Raw genomic sequence first — 16,056 nt, forward strand, 5'->3', positions numbered from 1 at the left:
ATTGAGTTTTCCATAGGGCGGTTAGCCTCACTTTTAGCCCGAACGGCTGAATGGATTTGCACGAAACTTGGCAAAATTGTAGGGACTGGTAGCCCGATGTGCCTTTTCTAGGTCTCAATATATGTGCTTCAGTGGATTTTGAGAAATTAACGTTCAAAAAAAGATATATATCTGTAACAGCGGACCAGGCAGCGCCCCGGTACGCGTACTTGACGCGTAACGGAACTTCGCGTAGCGAAGTTGATTGGCTCTCCGGTGTCTGTCAACATTCTAAACAGTCCGGAGCGGCCGCCATCTTGTCTCTCGGTAGGATCGAGAGACAAGAGGAGGTCAAAAGCGAAGGGGCAAATGACCTTAAGGGGGCATAGTAGATACTCCCTGACCCCCTAGGTTTGATGTGGAGGCTTTAAAGGGGCCCCGCTAAGCAAAAAAAATAAAAAATTTTTTTTGTTTTTTTTCGTGGTTAGCGCCCGGTACGCGAACCGGGAAGCGTACTGGGGAGCGTATCACAATAAAAAATGAATGATAGACTTTTCAAATGCTGTATGTTAATTGATTGTTGGTTTTGTTGATTATTTTTTTTTTTTTTTAAACTTTTTTTATTGTGTTTCATAATTTATTAAACTTTCTAACATTTCATTGTCAGAAATTTCATAATCATGGAATATAGATTGTAGTCTCTGAGGTTGTAAAATGTCCTCATTTGCAAGGAGGTTATCTACTGCTTGCACACATTGCAGTAGTTCTTGGTCCCATGTTTCATCCATAAATTCAATCTCATTTGGATCAATGATTTCTGTGTTGGACTCTGGAAGGACAATTTCAAATGAAATGTTTTGTTCACTTTCCATTTTTCCTGAAATTTGCATAAAAAAAATATATATTAGTAGAGGTAGGGCACTGTTGGGATTAATTTTAGATAGGCAGTTTTTATCAGAGAATTTATCTTTGGGCAGTGTATAGTATCAGAGTGGAAGTAGGAATATAAAAAAGTGTATCTAAATTTATAAGTACTACAGAGGGATAGTATATAACTAACAGAAAAAGTTTGCCATATTAACTTAAAGTGCACAATATACTTCAGTTTTAAAAATAACAACTTACCTTTAAAAAGAAGTTGAAGTTATTAATGAAAATCCAAATGAAATGTACACCAGGAAGTAGTAGTCAAAATGGCTGTGTTTCCTTCTCTTCCTTTATATATATTCGGGTACATAACCAATCAAATATCATGTAAAAAAAGTAGAAAATGAAAGTAACATTTTAATTGGTTGTCAATTCCAACACTTCAGATGTGTTTTGTGAAGTAATTTACCTCACGGTATTTAGAGAGGACTACAGGCTAAATGGCTAAATGGAATTCCAATCAAATTTGTGAAAATGGTAGGGATTGGTATGTAGTATGAGCTATTCTATATTTGGTGAAATTGTCTCCAGTGGCTTTTCTGTGAACTACTTTCCCACCTTTTTTGATGGTGTGCTTCCCAGGAAGCGACCCGGTACGCGAACCGTTGAGCGCCTCGGTTCGCGGACCTTAAGCGTTCCGGGAGTCCACCATTTTGTGTTTCGGTCGAATTATGATACAAGATGGAGGGCAAATAATGTTCAGAATGGGTAGAAGGGGGCACGGTAGACTTATCTTGACCCCCTAGGTTTTGTGAGGGTGGCTGAGGAGGCCCATATGTGCGGAAAAAAAAACATTTTTTATAAAAATTTCGCGAGGTTAGCTCCCGGTACGCGTACCGGGTAGCGCACCAGGGAGCGTATTTTGTTGAAAATTAGTGAAAATAGTTAGAGTAAAAAAATAATTGTGAGTGATTAGATGTAGGGTAGCTCTGAGAAGAGCTTTTGGGTTTATGGTACATTTAGGTACTTATAAGTAGGTACCAATGCACATTCTTAAATTCAGAGTGAAAACTCTGTTGCCCTCATCTGAGAAGTGAACTCCATCTCCTCTGTAGATATCTTGCATGTAGTAACGCAAGTTATTGTTGTACAGGGAGCCCATTCCATGGTCTCTCATGTAAGCTGAAACAGATTTGTTTACATGCTTCCTCGACTTCTCAATTTGTGGACAAAATTGGTTTGACCACCTCCATTTCTGTCTTTGGCATATATTTGAATATACCAAGGCAGTCTGAGGAAAAAGTGCCATTAATTGCTCAAAGGTGTCCTTTAAAAGCATTTCCAGACCTACACCAGTCAAAGTGCCCAAGTCATTACCTCCACAGTGCACAATTAACAGGTCAGGTTTTGGCAAATGCATAAAGGTTTTCACCAATGGTATCAATTGGTGACATTTTAATCCTCTCTGGCCAAACCACTTAATTTCCACATCTTGTAAATTGAGGTTAGGTAAATTTCTGCTTTCAACGTACCTTTGAGCCCAGTGAATATAACTATGACCAACAATCCAGACAGAAAACATGGTGAGAGAAGGTTCTCCTGCAGTCAGATGAAGTGTGGCAATGAAATGGCAGTTGAAAAAATGTGAGTTTGAAATGAAAAAAACTGTGGAGTTTCTGTGTTCATGAAGTAGTAACAGTGATTGGTGGATTTTGATTGATGAAAACAGAAAGTTAGGGTGTAGAGATGTGTTCTTTGAAAGATGTATTTTGAGTGGTCAATAAAAAATCATTAAATGAAAGAAAGCACTGGATATGCAGGTGCACTGAGAGTTCAGAGTTCAATTGCAACATTGTTGTGTGAATTTGCAAACACCAGAGTTTCTCCAAGAGGTGGTTGCTATGGAAAATAGGCAGAAAGGGCAGAGGGGGAAGGGTTTTCATTTGAAAAAAAGTGAGGGAAGAGTTTTGATTGGGTGACATGAGAAATATGTGTGAAGAATTACACCATTTCTGTGCTTTTGATAGCTGCAGACTCTGGAGTGCATACCTTTTGCTCTGCTGAAGACAAATTGGTGTGTTTCTGAGACTGTTTTCAAACTCAAAGTATTTGCTAAGGTGAGAAAATATTTCTTTACTTTAGATAGAGAATAGTGTGCTTTAAGGAGAAAATTATGATTTATGTGGCGCAATTTGCTAGTAAATATGCTCTCACATGTGCATGGAAATTTTTGATTTTGAATGTTTCTGTTATATAGCCATGTTAAAAGTGACTCAACCATGCTGGAAAGTCAATCAAAAAATGATTTCATGTATTTTAATGACATTTTAAGTCATTTTCTGATGTGCAGTGTTTAGAAATTATGATTTGAAAATCGTTTTTGTGGAAAAGGAATTGTTTTTAAAATCATGACAAGGAAATAATGGTGTATGGTTATTTATAAGGCAATTGACTGTCCTTGATGTTATTTTTCTCATTTTAGTGTAAGACCTTTCTCTGTGGCGCAAATTGCTTGTAAATATGCTCTTACATGTGCATGAAAATTTTAATTATCAATGTTTGTGTTACATAGCCATGATAAAAGTGAACCAACCATGCAGGAAAGCCAATAAAAAAACGCTTTCATGTGTTTCAATGACATTTTAAGTCATTTTCTCATGTGCAGTTTTTTGAAATTATGATCTGAAAATCGTTTTTGGGAAAAAGGAATTGTTTTTAAATTCAAGAGAAGGACATAATGGTGTATGGTTCTTTATAAGGCAATTGACTGTCCCTGATGTTATTTTTCCCATTTTAATGTCAGACCTTTCTTTGTGGCGCAAATTGCTTGTAAATATGCTCCCACCTGTACATTGAAAATTTTGATTTTGAATGTTTATGTTACATAGCCATGTTTAAAGTGACCCTACCATGCAGGAAAGCCAATCAAAATACGCTTTTATGTGTCTTAAGGACAATTTAAGTAATTTTCCCATGTGTAGTGTTTTGAAGTTATGATTTGAAAATCGTTTTTGAGGTAAAGGAATGTTGTTAAAATTTATGTTCGCCATATGCCCCCAAATTTCTTTCTCAGGGTTGCAGCAGGGTGCTCTTGAGACACCCCTGCACTTTTGGAATAAATTCCTAATTTGTGATGAGCAAATTGTTAATCGCAAATTGCACCTTCATTTATATGAGCCTCCTAGCCCATGGAAATGAATGGGTAATTTGCAATTAGCAATTTTCTCATCGCAAATTTGGAATGGTAAAGAATCGCTATTTATTCCTTAAAATTCGCTTTTTTGGAAATGCAAAATAGTTATATGATACATATGGCGGTTGATGTCTAACAAGATAAGAAGCTTATGGATACATTTATGATGACTGGTGCAATGAAGTAGAAATCACTTACTTCATTGGTAGGCCTTTACAATAAATTATCTCCTCTGTATTCTTCATCAAGCATAACTTTAATCTGCAATCCTGAGTAGGCCTCACCTTAAACAAACCTCTGGATAGGCCACATCTTATTGTCATCCTGATTTAATCATTTATAATTCTAGGGACAGATTTATGATAGGTGTATACCTCTTTTGTGCCACTTAGAAAACATTGTCCATGGGGAAATGAATTAAAATGTCATTAAGACACATGAATGTGTTTTTTTTAAACGTTTGCAATTTTTTTGGGTCACTTTCAACATGGGTATGTGTCTGAAACAGTCAAAATCTAAATTTGCAATGCACTGGTGGGAGCATATTTACAAGGAATGTGCTTCATGGGGAAAGGTCTTATAATGTAATATGGGAAAAATGACATTAGAGATACTGAAATGCCTTATAGAGAAGCATACACCATTATGTCCTTGTCATAAATTTGCAAACCATTACTTTTCCCCAAAAACGATTTTCAAATTATATTTAGAAAACAGTGCACATGTGGAAATTACTTAAAATGTCAATAATTCAAAAATTGTGATTCCTTAAATGCAATGTATAAAAAAAAAATATGTAAAAAATGATATTAAGGATTTGGAAACTACCACCAACTTGTAGTTTGTGGTAATTTGCGAATTCTTTTCAAAAAGAATTTTTTTTTTAAAAAAAAAAAGGTCCCATATGACGCCCATACATGCCATTAGGGCATGTAGGTGTGCCATGTGCTCCCAAATTTCTTTTTCAGGGGTGCAGCAGGTTGTTCTTGAGATACCCCTGCACGCTTGAAAAAAATCCTATTTTGTGATGAGCTAATTGCTAATCACAACTTGCAACATTAATTCCTATGAGCCTCCTAGCCTATGGAAATGAATGGGTAATTTGCAATTAGCAATTTGCTCATTGCAAATTAGGAATAGTAAAGAATCGCTATTTATTCCTTAAAATTTGCTATTTATAATATGTAAAATATTTTGATGATACATATGGCAGTTCATCTGTAACAAGATAAGAAGCTTAGGGATAGATTTATGATGAGTGGCGCATCCCCAGGGATGTGACAGTCATCCTGCGCCACTGTTCCGCCACCCATGGTGTGCTGCATTTACAATGCGGCGCAGCATGGGGCAAAAAAGGCACAGATGTGTGACGCATCTGTGCTGTAAAGGTGGCGCATTGCTGGAGTTGTATCGTAAGTGCGATGCAGCTCCAGCAAGGATCAGGGGTGCCCCATCTATACAATGCTGCGTCAAGACCTATGCCAGCTTCAAGCAGGTGCAGGGTTTTGAAGCAGCTTTCTCCTATCTGATTGTAAATGCGGCACACCATGGGTGGTAAAGCAGTGGTGCACATTAACTGGTGCATGCCTGGGGATGTGCCATTTAATATAAATCTGCACTTTAACATTTGAGTATGTGCAGGGGACACAGAGTCGTTGAGGCTTATCCAAGGTTAAGAACAGATGAGTCCTGTCCAGTGAAAAATTAGACATAGGCTTCACCTGCTCAGCATCGCTGGACATGGCTAAATAATAGCTGCAAAATGTTACTCTTGTTAAATAATTTTACTATTATAATCTGTGAGATTTGTCTCTTACTCTGCAACATCTCATTGTTGTTGTCTTTCTTTAAAGATAAAGACAACCTCAACATGAGCGACAATCTGCAATCAGTTGATTTTGACCTCATCATTGAACTTGTAATTGAAACATCAGTGGATGTTGATCCATTGGATGATTTAAATCCTGAGGATGAAGAAGAGCGTGATGAGGATGCAGATTTGTCCGAATTATATGATATAGGATGGGAAGATGACCTGCTTGAGCCTTTGGAATTATAAACATTTATTTTTAAAATTTATAATGAATAAAAAGTAAAAAGGTAAACCGTTTAATTTAAAAATAAAGACACCTTCAAAAACAGGTTATGTGTAGTGTCTTCAATAAAATATTAAAATATGCTCATAAAATTAGATCAGATTCACATATAAAATAGCATAGGTAACATAAATATAAATCTCATTTCTTTTCTGCTACTTCTGTATTGTAAATTTGCAAGGACTAAAAAATCTTCTATTTAAAATGTCAAGTAGTGTGTTATGTTTTTGATCACTATTACTGATTTACTGTTTGATAATATTTTTTTATTAACATTTTTATTATATTTTTCCTCAGATTCAACTATGCCTACAAAAATAAGAGAGATGAAGGCTGCAAAACGTCAAAGACAGCAGGAGAAAAAAAAAATGCAGCAGTCCTCTAACAAAAAGATTTCTCAAGCGATGAAGAAAGCACCGGGTAAGAGCTCTAAATATTTCATAAAAAATATTTCAAATAAAAAAAATATTAGTACAGAAAATGTTTCAATCCATAACAACACAAGTAAATCAAATGGAAAGAAAAGGACAAATGAAAATGTTACTGCTAGAGCAAGAGATAAATCTGTGCATGATAGTAGAAGGAAACAACAGTTTACGGAGATTCGTAAACGAATGTTCCGTAACAGGATAATTGGCAATTTGTTAAAAAATATTAAGAAAGGTCAACAGAAATTAGTTTTTTATAGGAGAAAAAAAAAAGTTGAGAAAGTTATTGATCAGGCTTTTGAAATTAAACGTAAGTTATTTATTTTGATAATCAATAGAATTAGGAAGCTAAACAAGGCAATTTTTGATTTCAAAAGAAATAGTAGATGGAAGAGAATAGTTAATCGTAGTAATTTTTGTGAAGTTTTTTCTGGAGAATGGATACATAGTTCAAGCTGTGAGGCATTTTTTAATGAAGAGAGTTATTTCCAGGATAATGATTTGGTGCATGCAGTTGACATCAGTGGTCGTGCTTATGAAGTGAAAGATGGTTGTCCAGTTGAAAAAGAAAAACTTGTGACAACAGAGGCAGAAGAGTTGTTAGGTAATGAGGTTTTAGGAAGACGTGCTAAGGGTCCTGTGTACACCTGGAAGTGTAGTAGTATTTGCAGTGTGCGACAGGATTCTATCAATTTGCTTTGTGATTTTGTACGGTCATTTAACAAGAAAAGTTTGAAGCAGAAAATGAGGTTGTTGCAAGAATTAGATCCTTGCAGAGTGAGAGAAGTGACAGGTTTGCATGGTCATTCACTGGCTTGTCTTTCCAGGAGAGTATGCCAGAGTGTTTTTCATCATTTCAGGATGCTAGCAGTGCATCATAACAAAGTGAGGAAGTTAGTTAGACTGTTGTATTATGCTAAGAGTCCAGCAATTATGCTGAAACAATTATGTGCTGCTCTTCTGCATGGTTCTGAAATAGATGTGAGGAATATATGTGAAGAAATTGAGTTTTGTTACTTTGGAAGTAAAGAGGAGAATGTTGAAATTGAGCAAGAAATAGAGGGTCATTTGGAAGATACTGTACATGTTTCCAGTACAGATAATTTCCAGAGGGAAATTGCGACGTTTGACATGAAATCAAGTGAGAGGCCTAATTTCACTTGTGTGTGTTGTCGACGCACTTATTATAAGAATCAGACTAAGTTAGTGGATTTATATGCAAAAAGTGAAAGGGAAAATAATAGTGAATGGAAGGATTTTGCAACATACTTGATGGTAGAAAATTGTTTTGATTTGGGATTGGATCAACGTGTGTGTACTTATTGTTGTAACAAATTAAAACAAAACCAGATGCCTGCTAGAGCAGTTCATAATAATCTGGAATTGGTTGAGATTCCTTCTGAATTGAAGGACTTAAATACTTATGAATCTATTTTGATTCAAAGTATCCATCCCTTTCAGGCTATTGTAAGAATGGAGCCAAAGACAGGGAAATTGCCTCCATCAGATTTACAGAGAGGATTAAAGGGAAGAGTTGTTTATTTGCCTCTAGATTTGAAGAAAAACATTAACACAATTGGAGTAGAAAAAGTGGAAGAGGAACCTCTGGTTATCTTAGTTAATGGGGTTCCGACAAAGAATAAGAAAATATGGCAAGATTTAGTAGATGTTAGGAAAGTTAAAAAGGCAACATTGTATTTGAAAAAAAATAATAAATACTATAAGAATGTATATGTTGAAGAAGAGGAAGTAAGTGAGGAAGAGGATAGCGATTTGTGTGCTGGTCAAATTGAGAAAGTAGAACTCTCTACTAGTGAGGAAATATATGAACATTATAGTGTTCATCCTTTGCATTCAAAGGAAGTCATGGGGAATGCTATTGAGTTGTTTCAAATGAAACAAGCCAAAGGGAGTCCCATTAGTGTTTGGGAGCAAAGTTTGGAAGCTCGGTGTTTCCCACAGCTTTTTCCAACAGGTCAGGGAGGAAGATATGATGAGCGACCTCATCAAATTCCTGCTTCTGAATACCGGACTTTGCGATTGTATGCAGGAGATGCTAGGTTTCGACAATGCATTCCATATTTGTTTCATCTCCTGTTTGAAAGCGATCTGTCTGGACTGTCATATGCAGTGAACCACATCTTGAAAAGTGGTATACACATGCAAAACATCTCGGCAAGTGATTTTATGGATAAAGTGAATGTCCAAGATAGTATTTTGGATTCTCACCTGATTAATCTCATGGCGTGTCAGCGTGGTACTAATGAGTACTGGTACCGTCGTCATGGTGATTTAAAATGTATGCTGAGGAACTTAGGTACTCCCACATGGTTCCTCACTCTGAGCTGTGCCGAGTATGGCTGGGAAGACTTACTTGAATTTCTACGAGAGGCAAATGCTAACGTAGAAAACATCGAATTCAAGACACCCGGAGAACTGTGCTCTTTGGATCCAGTCAATGTATGTAGGTACTTCAATCATAGATTTGAAGCTATGATGTCTTTCATCATGAATAAGAAGAATCCACCTCTTGGAGAGGTGTTGGATTTCTTCTGGAGAAAGGAGTACCAAGCAAGAGGTGCTCCTCATATACATATGTTGCTGTGGATCAAGGATGCACCTAAATTTGGAACGGATCCAGATGACTCAGTGATGAGTTTCATCCAACAGTATTCTACGTGTGCTGTTCCAAACGCAAAGGAGAAGAAAAGCCTAAGAGAAAAAGTTCTGCGTTTCCAAAGCCATCGATGTGGAAAGTACTGCCGTCGTAAATTCCGAAACAAGGACAAGTTCTACACTAAATGTCGTTTCGGCTATCCACGACCGGTGATTTCTAAAGGAAGAGTAAACAGTTTGATGTCTTCGCTGCGACACAATGTCATGAAGAAATCACCTAAAAACACTTACAATTTGAAGAGGAACGAAGAGTCCAAGTACATCAACGACTACAACCCGGTGATTTTGTCCATGTGGAATGCTAACATGGATATACAGTTTGTGGCTGATAACTGTATGGCTGTGGCTCGGTATGTGACGTCTTACATCACCAAAAAAGAGAAGACAGAATTGAAGGATATGTGGGAGGACATTTCCCATGAAAAGAGCCTCAGCAAGAAGTTGTACAGTTTCAGTCTGAAGATGTTGTCGCATCGAGAAATCGGAGCGTACGAATGTTCTGACCGGTTGTCTTCAGCAAGTCTCTATGCCAAGTCCAGGAGTATCGTTTGGGCGAGTCTTGGTCTTGCTGCAACGCGTAATCGAGTTCTCAAACCTGTGCGGGAAATTGAGTATTTGGCGGAAAAGGAGCCAAACAGTACCGACATTTTGAAGACCAACATGTTGGATACATATTATCCAAATCGAAGCAGTCACCTCGAGAATGTTTGTCTGTATGAGGTTCTGCAAAATTACATGTTCAAGAGGAACATCAAAGAAGATACTGAGAAAGGAGTGTATGCTGTAATAGGAAGTGAGGGATGTCTGGTGAAGCAAAGAAAATGCCACTTGATAAACCATCGAAAATTGAGTGGCGAATCTCCTGAAAAAAAGGAGTTTTTCTATTTAGCACTTTTGCAACTTTTCAAGCCTTGGCGTGCAGAAGAGGAACTGCTTGGAGATTTCCTCTGTTATGAAGACTCTTTCAATGCCGCCAAGGAGACCATAGAATGTCCTGCTTTTCCCAAATATGTAGAAATGTTGAATGCGGAAATTGAGCAGGAAGCAACAATTGCAGCCGAGATTGCCAGAGACAGTTCTCAGGACAGTCAGAGTTCTGCTTCATTGAGTCAGGATCCACTAGGAGGACCTCTTATTGAAAATGAAGCTGCCACTGCTATGAATGAGGTGGAAAGAGCCATGGCACATGCTCAAGAGGATGTGGTTAACTTAGAAGAGTTGGAAAGGCAACTCAACGTTGAGCAGAGGAAAATATATGACGAAGTTACCATGCAAATTGATCATGGATTAAGTCATGATAAGAAAGAGTGCTCATGTACGTCGTTGAAGCCTGTCCGACTGTACGTGAGTGGAGAAGCGGGAACTGGAAAAAGTTTCCTCATTAAAGCAATTTCATGCTATTTGCAGGAAAGGACAGAGTCATCGCTGTCTTGTGTTGTCACTGCTCCAACTGGACTGGCAGCACATAATATTAAAGGGATTACTTTACATCGTTTACTGATGCTGCCAGTGGAGCATGACAACAAATTAGAATATCACAAGCTATCTGGAGATGCTTGTTTTGAAGTTTCAAGAATCTTGAGGAAAATGAAACTTCTTATCATTGACGAAGTAAGCATGGTTTCCAATGTCATGCTTGCCTTTGTGCATTTGAGGATGCAAGAAGTTCTCAAAACAGAGTATGATGTGTTATTTGGTGGCAAACACATCATTGTTTTCGGAGATCTTCTGCAGCTGACACCAGTGAAAGGGCAACCTGTGTTCAAAATGCTCACGCATGAAGATACCAGGAAGTGCCTAGGCAGCATTGGCAACGTCAATATATGGTTAAACTTCAATTATGCTGAACTGCATGAAAATATGCGTCAGGCAAAGGATGAAGTTTACAAGACTATTCTACAAGATGTTAGAATTGGAAAAGTGACCGAGCATGGAAAAGAAGCTTTACATGCACGATTACTGTCAAATTTATATCCAGAACAAGATGTTGTGCCTGAGAATATTTTTCAGAAAATTACTGATAAGAAATCTGGAATATGTTTGATGCCAACTCTTGCAGAATGTGCCAAATTTAACAACAAAATGTTGCATTTAGAAAAGCAAGAGATTGTGAAAGTGGAAGCTATTGATAGAGTACAGCATATGGGATCAACAATTATTTTGTCTGAGAATCTGAAATCAAAATTGGATTCATTAGAGAAGACTATATCTAAAACTGCAGGTTTTGAAAAGACTCTGAATGTGTGCTTGAACTGCCGTATAATTTTAAGAAGGAATTTACATGTTGAAAGAGGTCTGGTAAATGGATCAATGGGTAATGTTGTTGATTTTGTGAAATACAGAAATAGAGATGGAATTGAATTTTTAAAAATTAAATTTGATGGCATTGAGGAAGTACAGCTAATTGCTCGTTGTTCTGCTAGATTTTTGCTTGTAAAAGACTTATATGTTCGCCGTAAGCAGTTCCCTGTTTGCTTGGCATATGCGGTGACAATTCATAAATCGCAAGGTTTAAGTGTAGACACTGCATTGGTGAATATTGGCAGTTCTGTGTTCAAGGAGGGTATGGCATATGTGGCATTGTCACGAGTTAGAACTTTATCGGGATTGTACTTGATTGAGTGTGATGTCAGAAACATTTGTGCAGATCTAGATTGTGTTAAGGAATACAATAGGTTAAGAAGAGAGTATGCGCCACATTTGCCTCAGTTTCCTTTGTTTGAGAAACGTCTGGTAGGCCGGAAACGAAGAAATGAGAACAATACTGGGGAGGTTGTAGCAAAAAGACAAAAAGTGAATGAACCTAAAATTACAAGCAGAAACAAAGAGGATTCTGTTGAAGATGTTGTTGGTTTTCAGTTTGAAAACAGTTCTGGTGTCAACTGCTATGCTAATGTAGTAATGAATGTTTTGTTTTCTCTAAAAAATGTAAAAGAAGAGATTGTGGTCAATTCTGATCAAAGATTTTGCAGTTTGTTGAATTCTGTGTTAGAGAAATGTAGCACAGATAGAACAAAAATAGAAAGTGTGTCTGAAATTCGAAACCTGTTAGACAGATGTTCAGGGCAAACACAATTCTCTCAAAATATTCAGCAAGATTGTCAGGAGTTTTTAATGTATATGCTTGATGTATTACATGCTGAAGGTGTAGATGTAGATCAGCTGTTTGGGCTTTCTTATCAATGGCAGCATGACTGCGAGAACTGTATGGTATCAAGTACTACTAGTGTAGACTCAGAAAGATTTATATATTTAACTTTGCCAGACAGTAAATCAGTCTCCTTTAATAAGCTAGTAAACGCTGCTAATCACAGCATGGAGTGTAGCCAATGTAAATCTGAAATGATGTCCACATTATTTATACGAAAATATGGCCAGTACGTCATTTTAATGTTCCAACGATGTAGGCCTGATGGAACAAAATTGACAACTTTAATAAAAAAATTTGTAGCTTCGCAGTTGTCAATATCAGGAAGGACTTTTGTAACTACAGCAATTATATATCATGACGGCCCTTCAATATCATCAGGACATTACACAGCTTATTTAAAGTCTAGAAATGGATGGTCATTCTGCAATGATTCTGTTTTAATTTTCAAAAAAAAATTGCCGTATGACCTTAAAAACTCTTACCTGGTGTTTTTAAAACCAAAATTTTAGGAAAATAATCTCGGGATATGATCTGTGGAATTTCAAGAAGTTCTAATGGCTCCTACACAATTTGGCCTTGAGGATAAGTGTAGTTCAGAGACATAACTTCTAATCAAAGGATTGGACATTATGGAGATGTATGTGCACTTTAAATGAGTTCAGAAAAATTGTTTCTTTTCATAAGCTAATTGAAGCAGCCAATCAAAACATGGAGTAGAGGGAATGTAAGTCTGCAATGCTGTCTACTGTTTTACATTGCTTTGTGATTAAAAGTGATGTAGAGAATTAAATAATTGTAGTACTCATAGAGGTAGTGTAAGTCTGCTTCATATTAAGCAGTATCAGTGTCATAGGAAATGTAGAACATGACTGACCAAGAAGGGGAAGATATTATTATTCCAGGATTGTGAAAATGATCTTCAACATTTTAATTCTGAAAGTTGCGGAAATGCCAAATGATGGGATTGGCTTACAAGAAATCCAAGAGTTATAAATATCTCTGACTAGATTTGGCCTTGTGGAAAATAGTGGTAGAGAGCAAGAAGTCATTTATTGCATGTAACGTGTTTTTAAAAACGATGGAGCTTTTCTTTCAGAAAGTGGCGGGCTGAAAGTAATAACAGCACAAAAGAGTGTAAGCTGTTTATAGGACATCCTTGGACGTCATGGAAAGTAAGTTAACTTTAAGGAGTTCTGAATTTTATTTTCTGATGTTGTATGGGTTTTTTAAACACAATCATTTTGATTGTGTTTTTTTTTCCCCGCTGTTACATGATGAATACCTTCAAGTCACTGTTTTTAGTGAATTTTGATACATTCTGAGAACAGCAAAAATAAACCATTTAACATGTATAATTAATTCTGTACTGTTTGCATTTATGATGTATATGTAGAACTGTGTAGGAGGCATGGAGAAGGTGAGTTTTCTGTAAGTGTTAAATTTATTGTATGCAGTGCTGCACTTCTACGTAATCTTTCATATGCTGGACTACATCTGCACAATGAGATACCTAAGCAAAGGAAACACAAGTGATGTGATTGTGAAATGAGCAAAATAAATTGCACATATTTCAATTACATCACTTGAGTTTCCTATCATTACGAATCACATTGTGCAGATCAAGTTTAGGTCTGTCCAGGGAAACATAGGAGGTTTCTACTTTGTTGAAGAGTGCAGTGGACATGACTCACTTCATTAGTAGACTTTCACAGATATTATCTCCTCTGTACACTTCAACAAGTGTAAATCTCATCTTGAACTCTGAGTAGGCCTCACCTCAAACAAATCTCTGGATAGGAGACATGTTATTGGCATACTGAAGCGACACTTTTCTGAAACAAGAGCAATGCAAAAGATGCACCATGTTTTAAGATAGTCCTCACTTCATCTGCATCAAGATACTGTTAGTTTAAAATGTATATCTTTAGCATTGTGTAGAGGACCTGGAGAAGCAGAAGCTTCTGTCAGTGTCAAAGTTGTTGAAAAACTATTTGTCCTTCAATATTTTCCCTTGTCTTTTGTAATTTTTAAATACATATTTTAATTTTTTTTTAAATGTTGGTTCTCTCTTTCACAGATTGAAAGTATAGAAATAAAATGTGATTAATTTAACAGCAATTACAAGGTAAATAGTTGTACTCTTTTCGTTACATTTCTATCACATTCACCTACTATTAGATCCACTGCTTCACTTCTTTAATCCTCAGTTTCCTGCCTTTGCTACTTTCCTCATTCCTTTCTCTATTACCTATTTACTCAACTCCTTCCACTCTTTTTCTCAGTCCCTCTGTTCTCATAGTTTCTCAGTCTTGTTCACTCACTCCATCTCTATTACTCTTAGTGTCTGTGAATTACTTTCCCAACTTTTTTTTTTTGGGGACCGCTTCCTGGGAAGTTGCCCGGTTCGCAAACCAGCAGCGTTATGGCAGTCCACCATTTTGTGTTTCGTTCGAATCAAGATACAAGATGGAGGGCAAATAATGTTCAGAATAGGTAGAAGGGGGCACGGTAGATGTATCTTGACCCCCTTGGTTTTCTGAGGGTGGCTCAGGAGGACCATAGTTCTTCACTCTTGTTCACTCTCTCTGTTTCTATTAATGTCACTGTTTATGACTGATCAAAAAAATGTTTTTTAAAAAAGAACAGTAACTATAAGGGAAGGAAATAGACAGTTATGTTAAAAGAAAGACAGCTAAAGGGAGTAAACTAACGATACTGTTACCTACAATCCACTGCTGTTGATGTTACTGACCATGTCATGAATGATGTAATATGTGAAATCATCAACAGTGGATTGTAGGTAACAGTATCCTTATTTTACTCCCTAGAGCTGTCTTTCTTTTAACATAACTGTGTATTTCCTTCCCTTATAGTTACTGTTCTTTTTTAAAAAATATTTTTTTGGTTAGCTTCCGGTACGCGTACCGGGTAGCGCTCCGGGAGCGAACTAAGAGAAATACAGGTTGGCAGAGTTCCAAATTTTCTACTAATTTTTTTATAATGGGGAGTTAGTTCTGAAAAGAACTTTTTTTTTTATGTTTTTGTTGTTTTATATTTTTTTTAGTATTTTTTGAACATTTTTTTACTTTTTTTGTATTTTCTGAACGTTTTTAAAAATTTTTTGGTTTTTTTGGGGGGGGGGGAAACAAAAACGATCCATTATAAAGGGCTCAACAGGAGCAAAAAAAAAAAATGAATTTATTTTTTGGTGCGTTTTGTGCAAACATTAATATGATTTTGAATTGCTCGCAAAATCAAAGTGATGCTACTTTCTCTGTAGCAGATGAAAGCGCCACATTCCACGCACACTTGTTTTACGTGACCAAACAACATTTGGATGTTTGCAATCACCTCCCTCGCCTCTGGTCCCGACACCTCTGGAACCACAGATCTTCTTGCCATTTGGAGGGGATGTTGTTGTTGGTCACGTAGCTGGGCAGCACTATAGTTATTTGGGTGCCACCTACTCATATGCCGATGCATAGTATGATTCCCATAACTATATTTTTTATCGGTGCCCCTTGACAATCTGTCACCGCATATGCGGCAAAACACGTAACGAGCATTCACTTTCTTTTGCCCCTTAGGAATTCTGTAGAATTGCCAGATATAATTCTCCTGTCGATTGTACCTCCTGGGCTCCTCTGGCAAAAACTCATGCTCTTC

General features: G+C 36.9%; 1 long non-coding RNA gene across 1 annotated transcript; it reads left to right on the forward strand.

Annotated features, from left to right (window-relative positions):
- Positions 1–6,431: 6,431 nt before the first annotated feature.
- LOC144752025 (uncharacterized) lies at positions 6,432–14,515 on the forward strand. Its single transcript, XR_013594003.1, has 3 exons — positions 6,432–6,555; positions 13,487–13,562; positions 14,468–14,515. It is a non-coding gene; the product is annotated as an uncharacterized LOC144752025 (long non-coding RNA).
- Positions 14,516–16,056: the final 1,541 nt, after the last annotated feature.

Source organism: Lissotriton helveticus, chromosome 4_2 (assembly GCF_964261635.1).
Source record: "Lissotriton helveticus chromosome 4_2, aLisHel1.1, whole genome shotgun sequence".
Taxonomy (NCBI): Eukaryota; Metazoa; Chordata; class Amphibia; order Caudata; family Salamandridae; genus Lissotriton; species Lissotriton helveticus.